General features: G+C 44.9%; 10 non-coding genes and 1 pseudogene across 10 annotated transcripts; all 11 read right to left on the reverse strand.

Moving 5' to 3' along the window:
• Positions 1–200: 200 nt before the first annotated feature.
• LOC142993858 (5S ribosomal RNA) lies at positions 201–319 on the reverse strand. The gene has a single exon (XR_012961318.1). It is a non-coding gene; the product is annotated as a 5S ribosomal RNA (ribosomal RNA).
• A 460-nt stretch (positions 320–779) lies between these two features.
• LOC142993762 (5S ribosomal RNA) lies at positions 780–898 on the reverse strand. Its single transcript, XR_012961278.1, has one exon. It is a non-coding gene; the product is annotated as a 5S ribosomal RNA (ribosomal RNA).
• Positions 899–1,143: 245 nt separating this feature from the next.
• On the reverse strand, positions 1,144–1,262 carry LOC142993859 (5S ribosomal RNA). Its single transcript, XR_012961319.1, has one exon. It is a non-coding gene; the product is annotated as a 5S ribosomal RNA (ribosomal RNA).
• A 463-nt stretch (positions 1,263–1,725) lies between these two features.
• LOC142993616 (5S ribosomal RNA) lies at positions 1,726–1,844 on the reverse strand. Its single transcript, XR_012961137.1, has one exon. It is a non-coding gene; the product is annotated as a 5S ribosomal RNA (ribosomal RNA).
• Positions 1,845–2,089: 245 nt separating this feature from the next.
• Positions 2,090–2,208, reverse strand: LOC142993765 (5S ribosomal RNA). The gene has a single exon (XR_012961281.1). It is a non-coding gene; the product is annotated as a 5S ribosomal RNA (ribosomal RNA).
• A 7,205-nt stretch (positions 2,209–9,413) lies between these two features.
• LOC142993750 (5S ribosomal RNA) lies at positions 9,414–9,532 on the reverse strand. Its single transcript, XR_012961267.1, has one exon. It is a non-coding gene; the product is annotated as a 5S ribosomal RNA (ribosomal RNA).
• Positions 9,533–9,777: 245 nt separating this feature from the next.
• Positions 9,778–9,896, reverse strand: LOC142993760 (5S ribosomal RNA). The gene has a single exon (XR_012961276.1). It is a non-coding gene; the product is annotated as a 5S ribosomal RNA (ribosomal RNA).
• A 239-nt stretch (positions 9,897–10,135) lies between these two features.
• On the reverse strand, positions 10,136–10,254 carry LOC142993809 (5S ribosomal RNA; annotated as a pseudogene).
• A 463-nt stretch (positions 10,255–10,717) lies between these two features.
• On the reverse strand, positions 10,718–10,836 carry LOC142993732 (5S ribosomal RNA). The gene has a single exon (XR_012961249.1). It is a non-coding gene; the product is annotated as a 5S ribosomal RNA (ribosomal RNA).
• Positions 10,837–11,081: 245 nt separating this feature from the next.
• Positions 11,082–11,200, reverse strand: LOC142993641 (5S ribosomal RNA). The gene has a single exon (XR_012961161.1). It is a non-coding gene; the product is annotated as a 5S ribosomal RNA (ribosomal RNA).
• Positions 11,201–11,445: 245 nt separating this feature from the next.
• Positions 11,446–11,564, reverse strand: LOC142993748 (5S ribosomal RNA). The gene has a single exon (XR_012961265.1). It is a non-coding gene; the product is annotated as a 5S ribosomal RNA (ribosomal RNA).
• Positions 11,565–12,137: the final 573 nt, after the last annotated feature.

A 12,137-nucleotide genomic window follows, 5' to 3' on the forward strand; every position in this document is an offset into this window, starting at 1 on the left:
GGCTCGTGTACTTCACTTCTCATGTGCATTCAATCATCTCATATTATGCCCATGTGCCATACTCATTTTCTGAATGTATGCTTTCATATAAGATAAGATAAGATACAACTTTATTCTCCCGAGGGAAATTGCGTGTTCACAGAGGGAGTGAAACATGAGGGAGGAGGACCAGGTGAGGCCTGCTGGTCAGAGGGCCAAAATGCTTACGGCACCGGGTATTCCCAGGCGGTCTCCCATCCAAGTACTAACCTGGCCCGACGCTGATTAGCTTCCGAGATCAGACGAGATCGGGCGTGTTCAGAGTGGTATGGCCGTAAACGAGGAGAGCAGCCACACAGAGGCTCTTTATAGGTGAGACAGACCCAGTTCAAGTCACCGTGTACACATGACTACACTCAAGTTCATGTATATCACAATTTACATGATGCCTTCATCAGAAACACACATTTCTGGATAATGAAGTCTTACCTAATGAAACTGATAATCATCACATAGAACATAAAGAGGGACCACTAACATCTCTGACGCTCACTTTCATCATCATCATCATCATCATCATCATCATCATCGTCACACAGTGGCTCGTGTACTTCACTTCTCATGTGCATTCAATCATCTCATATTATGCCCATGTGCCATACTCATTTTCTGAATGTATGCTTTCATATAAGATAAGATAAGATACAACTTTATTCTCCCGAGGGACATTGGGTGTTGACAGAGGGAGTGAAACATGAGGGAGGAGGACCAGGTGAGGCCTGCTGCTCAGAGGGCCAAAATGCTTACGGCACCTGGTATTCCTAGGCGGTCCCCTATCCAAGTACGAACCTGGCCCGACGCTGCTTAGCTTCCGAGATCAGACGAGATCAGGCGTGTTCAGAGTGGTATGGCCGTAAACGAGGAGAGCAGCCACACAGAGGCTCTTTATAGGTGAGACAGACCCAGTTCAAGTCACCGTGTACGCATGACTACACTCAAGTTCATGTATATCCCAATTTACATGATGCCTTCATCAGAAAAACACTAACATTTCAGATAAGATAAGATACAACTTTATTCTCCCGAGGGAAATTGCGTGTTCACAGAGGGAGTGAAACATGAGGGAGGAGGACCAGGTGAGGCCTGCTGGTCAGAGGGCCAAAATGCTTACGGCACCGGGTATTCCCAGGCGGTCTCCCATCCAAGTACTAACCTGGCCCGACGCTGATTAGCTTCCGAGATCAGACGAGATCGGGCGTGTTCAGAGTGGTATGGCCGTAAACGAGGAGAGCAGCCACACAGAGGCTCTTTATAGGTGAGACAGACCCAGTTCAAGTCACCGTGTACACATGACTACACTCAAGTTCATGTATATCACAATTTACATGATGCCTTCATCAGAAACACACATTTCTGGATAATAAAGTCTTACCTAATGAAACTGATAATCATCACATAGAACATACAGAGGGACCACTTACATCTCTGACGCTCACTTTTATCCTCATCATCATCATCATCATCATCATCATCATCGTCACACAGTGGCTCCTGTACTTCACTCCCCATGTGCATTCAATCATCTCATATTATGCCCATGTGCAATACTCATTTTCTGAATGTATGCTTTCATATAAGATAAGATAAGATACCACTTTATTCTCCCGAGGGACATTGGTTGTTCACAGAGGGAGTGAAACATGAGGGAGGAGGACCAGGTGAGGCCTGCTGCTCAGAGGGCCAAAATGCTTACGGCACCGGGTATTCCCAGGCGGTCTCCCATCCAAGTACTAACCTGGCCCGACGCTGCTTAGCTTCCGAGATCAGAAGAGATCAGGCGTGTTCAGAGTGGTATGGCCGTAAACGATGAGAGCAGCCACACAGAGGCTCTTTATAGGTGAGACAGACCCAGTTCAAGTCACCGTGTACACATGACTACACTCAAGTTCATGTATATCACAATTTACATGATGCCTTCATCAGAAGAACACTAACATTTCAGATAAGATAAGATACAACTTTATTCTCCCGAGGGAAATTGCGTGTTGACAGAGGGAGTGAAACATGAGGGAGGAAGACCAGGTGAGGCCTGCTGCTCAGAGGGCCAAAATGCTTACGGCACCGGGTATTCCCAGGCGGTCTCCCATCCAAGTACTAACCTGGCCCGACACTGCTTAGCTTCCCAGATCAGACGAGATCGGGCGTGTTCAGAGTGTTATGGCCGTAAACAAGGAGAGCAGCCACACAGAGGCTCTTTATAGGTGAGACAGACCCAGTTCAAGTCACCGTGTACACATGACTACACTCAAGTTCATGTATATCACAATTTACATGATGCCTTCATCAGAAACACACATTTCTGGATAATGAAGTCTTACCTAATGAAACTGATAATCATCACATAGAACATAAAGAGGGACCACTAACATCTCTGACGCTCACTTTCATCATCATCATCATCATCATCATCATCATCATCGTCACACAGTGGCTCGTGTACTTCACTTCTCATGTGCATTCAATCATCTCATATTATGCCCATGTGCCATACTCATTTTCTGAATGTATGCTTTCATATAAGATAAGATAAGATACAACTTTATTCTCCCGAGGGACATTGGGTGTTGACAGAGGGAGTGAAACATGAGGGAGGAGGACCAGGTGAGGCCTGCTGCTCAGAGGGCCAAAATGCTTACGGCACCGGGTATTCCTAGGCGGTCTCTCATCCAAGTACGAACCTGGCCGGACGCTGCTTAGCTTCCGAGATCAGACGAGATCAGGCGTGTTTTTTTTTTTTCTTTTATTATCAAAAAAATAAATATTTTTACAAATACATTTTACACAAGTAAATACAAGTCATTTCAAATCAAATCAAATTATTTCCAACAATCCATAACACCATTCATCACATCTTTTTTTTTTTTCTTTTTTTTTCCTTCACCCATCACCCCTCACCCTTGACCTATTGACATTTGCACCCCACTCTGATTTCCACACACAAATAGACAGTTATCTTCCAGCACCTTTTGTTTGAAAGTCTTGTCCCCACCATCCCACAGCAGACTCACATTCCTTTTCATAAAGTTACAGAAAAATCTCCAGATGTTCACTTTTTTGTCCTCGAAATGTGAATAGTTTCTCCGAAGTCTGATGACATGTTTGGCATAACTCAGAATGTAATTGATAAGCCATTTGTTCACCCCTGCTTTCCTTTCCTTATACCCAAATAGAAAAAACCTCTCCCATTTTTCCTTTTCCGTGATTGTGACTCTACATTTTTGAAAGCATTGGTCCAGTTTCTCAAAAAACACTTTTAACTCCTTACATTCAAAAATAAAGTGCCTAAATGTCTCCACTTCCACCTCACATATATCACAAACCTTGCTGTTGAGTCTATTTATCTGGTTTAGCACCAAATTGACAAATATTCTATTGTGTCTGAGCCTGAAATTTGTATCAAAGCACTCTGATGAAATGAACTTCACATTTAGATCTGACCAAATGTGCTCCCTCTGAAGCCCATGGAACTGCCTTAGCCATACTTCCTCAGCTGCCGCTTTCTTCTTTTCCTTTCCCAAAAACACTCTATATAGTATCTTGGAGTAAACTGATCGTATGTCATGCTCTTTCCCTCCTTGGATGAGGGAGAAACTGACCAACTCCAGAGCCTTCTCTGCCCTCCTCCCCTTCACCAGCGCCACCCAGCTACGAGGTAACCCCTCTAAAATTCTCTGGCATAGTCTTTTGATCTCTATTGGTCTCACTTTCCCTAATCTTCCCCTGACCTCCTGGATTACTTCCTCCTGCAGAAATCCACCACCTCTTTGGATAAAGTGCTTCACCTGATTTAAACCTAGTTCCTCCAAGTACCTCCCTGAAAATACCTTCCCCTGACACCTTATTGCCGGATTTCTGAAAACTGGTTGGTGTAACACCTGCTCCGCAGTCTCACATCTAAACTTTAAATCCCCCAGTAAAATATTCCACGCTTCAAGTATTTCCCCTGTAAATGCATTAACCTGTGCTCTTTCCCTTTGCTCCGTTTCCCTACATAGATTAAACACTCCTCTATTATCCCACCCCTGTAGGCAAGAGTCGAGGCACTTCTGCCACGCGTAAATCTTTGCGTTTCCCATAAATTTCCCTAACAGTCGAATCCGTGCACTAAGCTTTTTACTTTTCAGGTCCACCAATTTCAAACCGCCCTCCTTCTGCCCATTGATGAGCACCTTCCTGGCTATCAAATGCTGTTTTTTATTCCAGATGAAAGCACTCATCATGTCATTCAGCTTTCCTATTACCCTGTCCGGCATTTCACAGACTCTTAGCGCATACTGACACTTGGACAGGAGGAGGGCGTTAGTTACTATCACTTTACCCCTTAGATTCAATTTCCTCCCGGACCAGAAATCCAATCGCATTTTGATTTTTCCCTTTATTTCACCCCACGTTTGTTTTGTTGCTGCATCTCGATTCTTACCTACGTATACACCCAAAACCTTCACCATTTCATTTCTCTTTACAAAATTCCATTTATTTACACAATCGAAACCATCACCAAAGCCCATTAGCTCGGTTTTTTCCCCATTGATTTTGGCCCCAGATGCCCTCTCATAGCACTCTACATGCTGCAGCACCCTGTCTACACTCCTCTCATCCCTAACCGTAATACTTATGTCATCTGCGTACTGGTAGATTTTCGTGTCCGTTTTATCTTCCATTTCAATCCCCAAAATCCCTGGGTCCCTCCTAATGAGGGCAGACAAGGGTTCTGCCGCTATGGAGTATAACATAGCTGAAAGCGGGCATCCTTGCCTGATTGACCTCTCCAGAGCGAAGCTCTCAGTTAACCTCCCGTTTATTCTCACCCTACTGATGGCATTCCTATATATTAACCTAATCCATTTAGTGAAACCTTCCCCGAAACCCATCTTTCCCAGTGTTTTAAACAAAAAATCATGATCCACCCTATCAAACGCCTTCTCTAAATCAACCCCTATGTACAGCCCTCCCTTCTGATTCATTTTGTCAAAGATGTCCTGGATCGATAAGATGATGTCACTAATGTCTCTCCCTACCACACCATAACACTGACAGGGATTCACCACTGTGCCTATCACCTCCTTCAATCTGTTTGCCAGGATTTTAGCCAGTATTTTATAATCTGTATTTAGCAGACTAATTGGCCTATAATTCCCCAAATCCCCTTTGTCACCCTTATTCTTATACACCACTCGGATTAGCCCCATGAAGAAGTCCCCAGATGCTTTCCCCTCCCGCTCCATGCATTGAAAGATTCTCAGGAGAATTGGCTTTATCACCTGTTTAAAGGTGATGTAAAATTCCCCCGATAACCCATCCAGCCCTGGACTTTTGTTCTTATTCAAACCATTTATTGCTCTTTCCAATTCTTCCTCTGTTATGTTTTTATCACAGTCTGCTCTGTCCTCTTCCCCTAATTTTTTTTCTATCCCTTCAAAAACACTGTGGTCTGTAGAGTTTACCTCCATCTTTGAAAAAAGTTTTTTAAAATGTTTATGAGCCACCTCCAGCATTTCCCCTGTCTTCTCCATTGTCTTACCCTCTTCATTTTTCAGGTTTTGCAGATGAGCTTTCTTTTGCTGTCTTTTTTCAAGCCCTAAAAAGAAACTTGTATTCTTTTCCCCTTCTAAAATATCCTTCATCCTTGATCTGATAGCTGCCCCTCTGCTCCGTTTCTTCTCAAGCTCATCTAATTGTTTTCTCAGCATGAGATATTTTAGATTGTTGAAGTTTTCCTCTGCAATCGACCTTTCCAGCTCTTTATTAATCTGGTCTCTTAAACTATACTCAGTCCGTCTTTCCTTCTCCATTTTATTTTTACAATAGTTTATTGTCACTTTTTTGATGTGCAATTTCACCTCCTCCCACCACTCCCCCATATTTATACAACCCTCACCCTGCAGTTCTCTTTTTCTTTCTTTCAGTAGATTTTCAACTTTCTCCCTATATTTTCCATCCAGCAAAACACTGTTATTTAAACACCATAACCCTCCACCTTTGTGCTCTTTCTCCCCCAGCTCCACCCATAACCTTGCATGATCGCTAAACCCTGTGAACTCATACCAGCATTTTGAAATCTTTTTTTCCAGCCCAGATGCTAATAGACATAAGTCAATCCTGGACTGTTTAAGTTTCCCCAGAACCGTCTGTCGTCTGGAAAAGCCCCTTTCTCCCATATTGCGCACCCTCCACAGATCTACCAGGTTGAAATAGTCAAAAAGCTCATTTAGCGATTTCCTACTTATATCACTTTTGTATGTATTGTTGCTTGATATATCCAACCTCGTAAGTGCACAGTTAAAATCCCCCACTACACAAATGTTCCCTCCCAAATGCGGTTTTAGTTGATCAAAGAAAATTCCACGCTTGTTGTCCTCATTCGGTGCATAAATATTCAAAAGTTTGTAAAGCACATTCCTGTAAATAAATTCAATACCGATCACCCTTCCCTCATCATCCTTCACTATTTCCTTAACATTTTGGATCTTATCTCCTTTCGCAAAAATAGCGACTCCGGCTCGTCCATTTACACCGTTGTTTGCCCACACTTTTCCAGCCCATGTATCCCTCAGATAGCTTCTCCACTCCCTTGTCCACCTAGTCTCTTGTACACAGAGGATGTCAAAAGTATCCACCCTTAAAACATCTCTCATCTTGTTAATACATCTTAAGCCGTTTGTGTTTTGCGATAGTATTTTTAACATTGTAAATACATAGAGATAAATCAGGCCCATCATCTTTATGCTACAGTTCACGTCTTACTTTTTCCTCTTTTTGATCCCCTTGTCTTCAGCATCCATTGCAGTCTTCTCTTCCCCAGCTCCTGGCTGTTTCCGAGGTCCATATCAGACTCCGAGTTCCCCGACTCTTGAGACCCCGTCAAGCATATCTCTGAGTCTGATTCTGGGGGCCGCTGAAGTTGAACAATTTTCACCTTCCTCTCCTTTCTCTCCGATGTATCCACACTCTGCCCCTCTGCTGCGTCTCCATGTCCCGGCACCTCAGCTGTCGATCCTCTCACCTCCATTCCTTGCTCTCCGTCCGACTCCAGTATGTCTCTTCCTTTCTCCGCTTCCCCCTCCGCACGATCCTTCTCGGTCTCCTCCCTCTCAGAGATATTCTCTCTCGATTCTTCCTGCTCCTCACGTTGCTTTCCTCCCGTCCCTGGAGCATGATCAACGTCCTCACAAACACATCTGCTGCTCTCCTTTTTGCAGCTCTGGCATTTGTTCCCTCTGCCCATGCACTCCCTTGCATAGTGCCCCTGCTCTCCACATTTTCTACAAAGGAAAATCTGGACAGTCCCTCAGGATATGACCAGTCTGTATGCACTGTCTGCACACTTTCACCTGTTTGTCGTGCAAAACTCTGAAGAACTCTGCTCCAAAAGCCATCTCAAACTTGGTCGAATATGGAAGTGATTGGACCGTCTCCGTGAATTTAACTTTCACGTATCTTGTTCCGTCAGCAATTCTAGTTCCCGGCCACATTCTCCTGATGATCGGGGATACTGCACTCACTCCCCAGCTGTTCAGCTTGCCCAGAATGACGCTGTCCGTGATATACGCCGGCAGCCCCAGAAACGAGACCACCAGCTCATCATTACATAACTCCTTGGACATGATCGCGGTCTGTCCAATTTTTATGCCGTCCAATAGTCTTTCTTTCCCCTTCGGGTGATTCATTGTGATCTCATATTTATTTCTGCCCGTGTACCGGCAGGCGATGATTTTCCCACAAGTGTCTTGTATTGCCTGGATCAGCTCCATTGCGGTCACTTTATCTTCTCCAATCAGCTCCAGCGCGAGCGTTAAATTTTGCTGAAACTCTTCAGCTTTATCCTTAATAATCCGTATCTCTTCCTCTCTGATGATTTCTCTCTCCTGCCCTCTTCCTCCTTCCGCATTTTCGGCTACGTCAGGAGCTGTCACCGCACGTGTGTCCTCCATTTCTCCCGTCATATTCTGACCGTCCACGGTCCTGTACGCCCGATCGTCTTTCACCATCGGCTCGTTTGCCTCGGCCGTCCGGTCCGGGCCCGGTGCAGCGACTCTGGCTCCCTTTCCTCTGGTTCTCACCATACTTGGAGCACAGTATAAACTATTTTCCATCAGGAAAACACAAACCAAACAAACAAATAACTTAAAGTGTCCCCCAGACAGTCAAAACTGCTGGGGGTGGCTCCAAAAACCGAGCTATCAAAGAAACGAAAAATCTGGGCTTAAAGAAACGCCACAGTTTAAACTCAAAATCAAAATTGCCGCACAGGATCAGTCAAAATACACGCACGCCTGGAGCTCACACACACCTCCTCTTACTTCCGTGTTCAGAGTGGTATGGCCGTAAACGAGGAGCGCAGCCACACAGAGGCTCTTTATAGGTGAGACAGACCCAGTTCAAGTCACCGTGTACACATGACTACACTCAAGTTCATGTATATCACAATTTACATGATGCCTTCATCAGAAGAACACAGAAGCCTCTATCTCCTTCCTTTTCACAGATATGGGCTTTTCAAGTTTTCTCTAGTTTCAAGAATCGATGACCCGCGGGTCAACATTTTTAGAAAATTTTCAATATTCCCCAATTTGCCCCAAATTTACACAAATTGATGGCATTTCTGTCTGGATGCTGCGTCTGAAATTTTAGCTCTCTATCTCCTTCCTTGTCACAGATATGGGCTTTTAAAGTTTTCTCCAGTTTCAAAAATCGATGACCCGGGTGTCAACTTTTTTCCAAAATATTCAATATTCCCCAATTTGCCCCAATTTACACACATTGATGGCATTTCTGCCTGGATGCTGCGTCTGAAATTTTAGCTCTCTATCTCCTTCCTTGTCACAGATATGGGCTTTTCAAGTATCTCCAGTTTCAAAAATCGATGACCACATTTTTAGAAAATTTTCAATATTCCCCAATTTGCCCCAAATTTACACACATTGATGGCATTTCTGCCTGGATGCTGCGTCTGCAATTTTAGCTCTCTATCTCCTTCCTTGTCACAGATATTGGCTTTTAAAGTTTTCTCCAGTTTCAAAAATTGATGACCCGGGTCAACATTTTTAGAAAATGTTCAATATTCCCCAATTTACCCCAAATTTACACACATTGATGGCATTTCTGCCTGGATGCTGCGCACTTTCATCATCATCATCATCATCATCATCATCATCATCATCATCGTCACACAGTGGCTCGTGTACTTCACTTCTCATGTGCATTCAATCTTCTCATATTATGCCCATGTGCAATACTCATTTTCTGAATGTATGCTTTCATATAAGATAAGATAAGATACAACTTTATTCTCCCGAGGGAAATTGCGTGTTGACAGAGGGAGTGTAACATGAGGGAGGAGGACCAGGTGAGGCCTGCTGCTCAGAGGGCCAAAATGCTTACGGCACCGGGTATTCCCAAGCGGTCTCCCATCTAAGTACTAACCTGGCCCGACGCTGATTAGCTTCCAAGATCAGAAGAGATCGGGCGTGTTCAGAGTGGTATGGCCGTAAACGAGGAGAGCAGCCACACAGAGGCTCTTTATAGGTGAGACAGACCCAGTTCAAGTCACCGTGTACGCATGACTACACTCAAGTTCATGTATATCCCAATTTACATGATGCCTTCATCAGAAAAACACTAACATTTCAGATAAGATAAGATACAACTTTATTCTCCCGAGGGAAATTGCGTGTTCACAGAGGGAGTGAAACATGAGGGAGGAGGACCAGGTGAGGCCTGCTGCTCAGAGGGCCAAAATGCTAACTGCACCGGGTATTCCCAGGCGGTCTCCCATCCAAGTACTAACCTGGCCCGACGCTGATTAGCTTCCGAGATCAGACGAGATCGGGCGTGTTCAGAGTGGTATGGCCGTAAACGAGGAGAGCAGCCACACAGAGGCTCTTTATAGGTGAGACAGACCCAGTTCAAGTCACCGTGTACACATGACTACACTCAAGTTCATGTATATCACAATTTACATGATGCCTTCATCAGAAGAACACTAACATTTCTGATAAGATAAGATACAACTTTATTCTCCCGAGGGAAATTGCGTGTTCACAGAGGGAGTGAAACGAGGAGGACCAGGTGAGGCCTGCGGCTCAGAGGGCCAAAATGCTTACTGCACCGGGTATTCCCAGGCTGTCTCCCATCCAAGTACTAACCTGGCCCGACGCTGATTAGCTTCCGAGATCAGACGAGATCGGGCGTGTTCAGAGTGGTATGTCCGTAAACGAGGAGAGCAGCCACACAGAGGCTCTTTATAGGTGAGACAGACCCAGTTCAAGTCACCGTGTACACATGACTACACTCAAGTTCATGTATATCACAATTTACATGATGCCTTCATCAGAAACACACATTTCTGGATAATAAAGTCTTACCTAATGAAACTGATAATCATCACATAGAACATACAGAGGGACCACTTACATCTCTGACGCTCACTTTTATCCTCATCATCATCATCATCATCATCATCATCATCGTCACACAGTGGCTCCTGTACTTTACTCCCCATGTGCATTCAATCATCTCATATTATGCCCATGTGCAATACTCATTTTCTGAATGTATGCTTTCATATAAGATAAGATAAGATACAACTTTATTCTCCCGAGGGACATTGGTTGTTGACAAAGGGAGTGAAACATGAGGGAGGAGGACCAGGTGAGGCCTGCTGCTCAGAGGGCCAAAATGCTTACGGCAGCGGGTATTCCCAGGCGGTCTCCCATCCAAGTACTAACCTGGCCCGACGCTGCTTAGCTTCCGAGATCAGACGAGATCAGGCGTGTTCAGAGTGGTATGGCCGTAAACGAGGAGAGCAGCCACACAGAGGCTCTTTATAGGTGAGACAGACCCAGTTCAAGTCACCGTGTACGCATGACTACACTCAAGTTCATGTATATCACAATTTACATGATGCCTTCATCAGAAGAACACTAACATTTCAGATAAGATAAGATACAACTTTATTCTCCCGAGGGAAATTGCGTGTTGACAGAGGGAGTGAAACATGAGGGAGGAGGACCAGGTGAGGCCTGCTGCTCAGAGGGCCAAAAAGCTTACGGCACCGGGTATTCCCAGGCGGTCTCCCATCCAAGTACTAACCTGGCCCGACGCTGATTAGCTTCCGAGATCAGACGAGACCGGGCGTGTTCAGAGTGGTATGGCCGTAAACGAGGAGAGCAGCCACACAGAGGCTCTTTATAGGTGAGACAGACCCAGTTCAAGTCACCGTGTACACATGACTACACTCAAGTTCATGTATATCACAATTTACATGATGCCTTCATCAGAAGAACACTAACATTTCTGATAAGATAAGATACAACTTTATTCTCCCGAGGGAAATTGCGTGTTCTCAGAGGGAGTGAAACATGAGGGAGGAGGACCAGGTGAGGCCTGCTGCTCAGAGGGCCAAAATGCTTACTGCACCAGGTATTCCCAGGCGGTCTCCCATCCAAGTGCTAACCTGGCCCGACGCTGCTTAGCTTCCGAGATCAGACGAGATCGGGCGTGTTCAGAGTGGTATGGCCGTAAACGAGGAGAGCAGCCACACAGAGGCTCTTTATAGGTGAGACAGACCCAGTTCAAGTCACCGTGTACACATGACTACACTCAAGTTCATGTATATCACGATTTACATGATGCCGTCATCAGAAGAACACTAACATTTCAGAAAAGATAAGATACAACTTTATTCTCCCGAGGGAAATTGCGTGTTGACAGAGGGAGTGAAACATGAGGGAGGAGGACCAGGTGAGGCCTGCTGCTCAGAGGGCCAAAATGCTTACGGCACCGGGTATTCCCAGGCGGTCTCCCATCCAAGTACTAACCTGGCCCGACGCTGCTTAGCATCCGAGATTGTGCGTGTTCAGAGTGGTACGGCCTTAAACGAGGAGAGCAGCCACACAGAGGCTCTTTATAGGTGAGACAGACCCAGTTCAAGTCACCGTGTACACATGACTACACTCAAGTTCATGTATATCACAATTTACATGATTTCTTCATCAGAAACACACATTTCTGGATAATGAAGTCTTACCTAATGTAACTGATAATCATCACATAGAACATAAAGAGGGACCACTAACATCTCTGACCCTCACTTTCAT

The sequence above is a fragment of the Genypterus blacodes genome, unplaced genomic scaffold, assembly GCF_046128005.1.
Source record: "Genypterus blacodes isolate CSIRO-AG114 ecotype Tasmania unplaced genomic scaffold, CSIRO-AGI_Gbla_v1 ptg000028l_1, whole genome shotgun sequence".
NCBI classification, from domain to species: domain Eukaryota; kingdom Metazoa; phylum Chordata; class Actinopteri; order Ophidiiformes; family Ophidiidae; genus Genypterus; species Genypterus blacodes.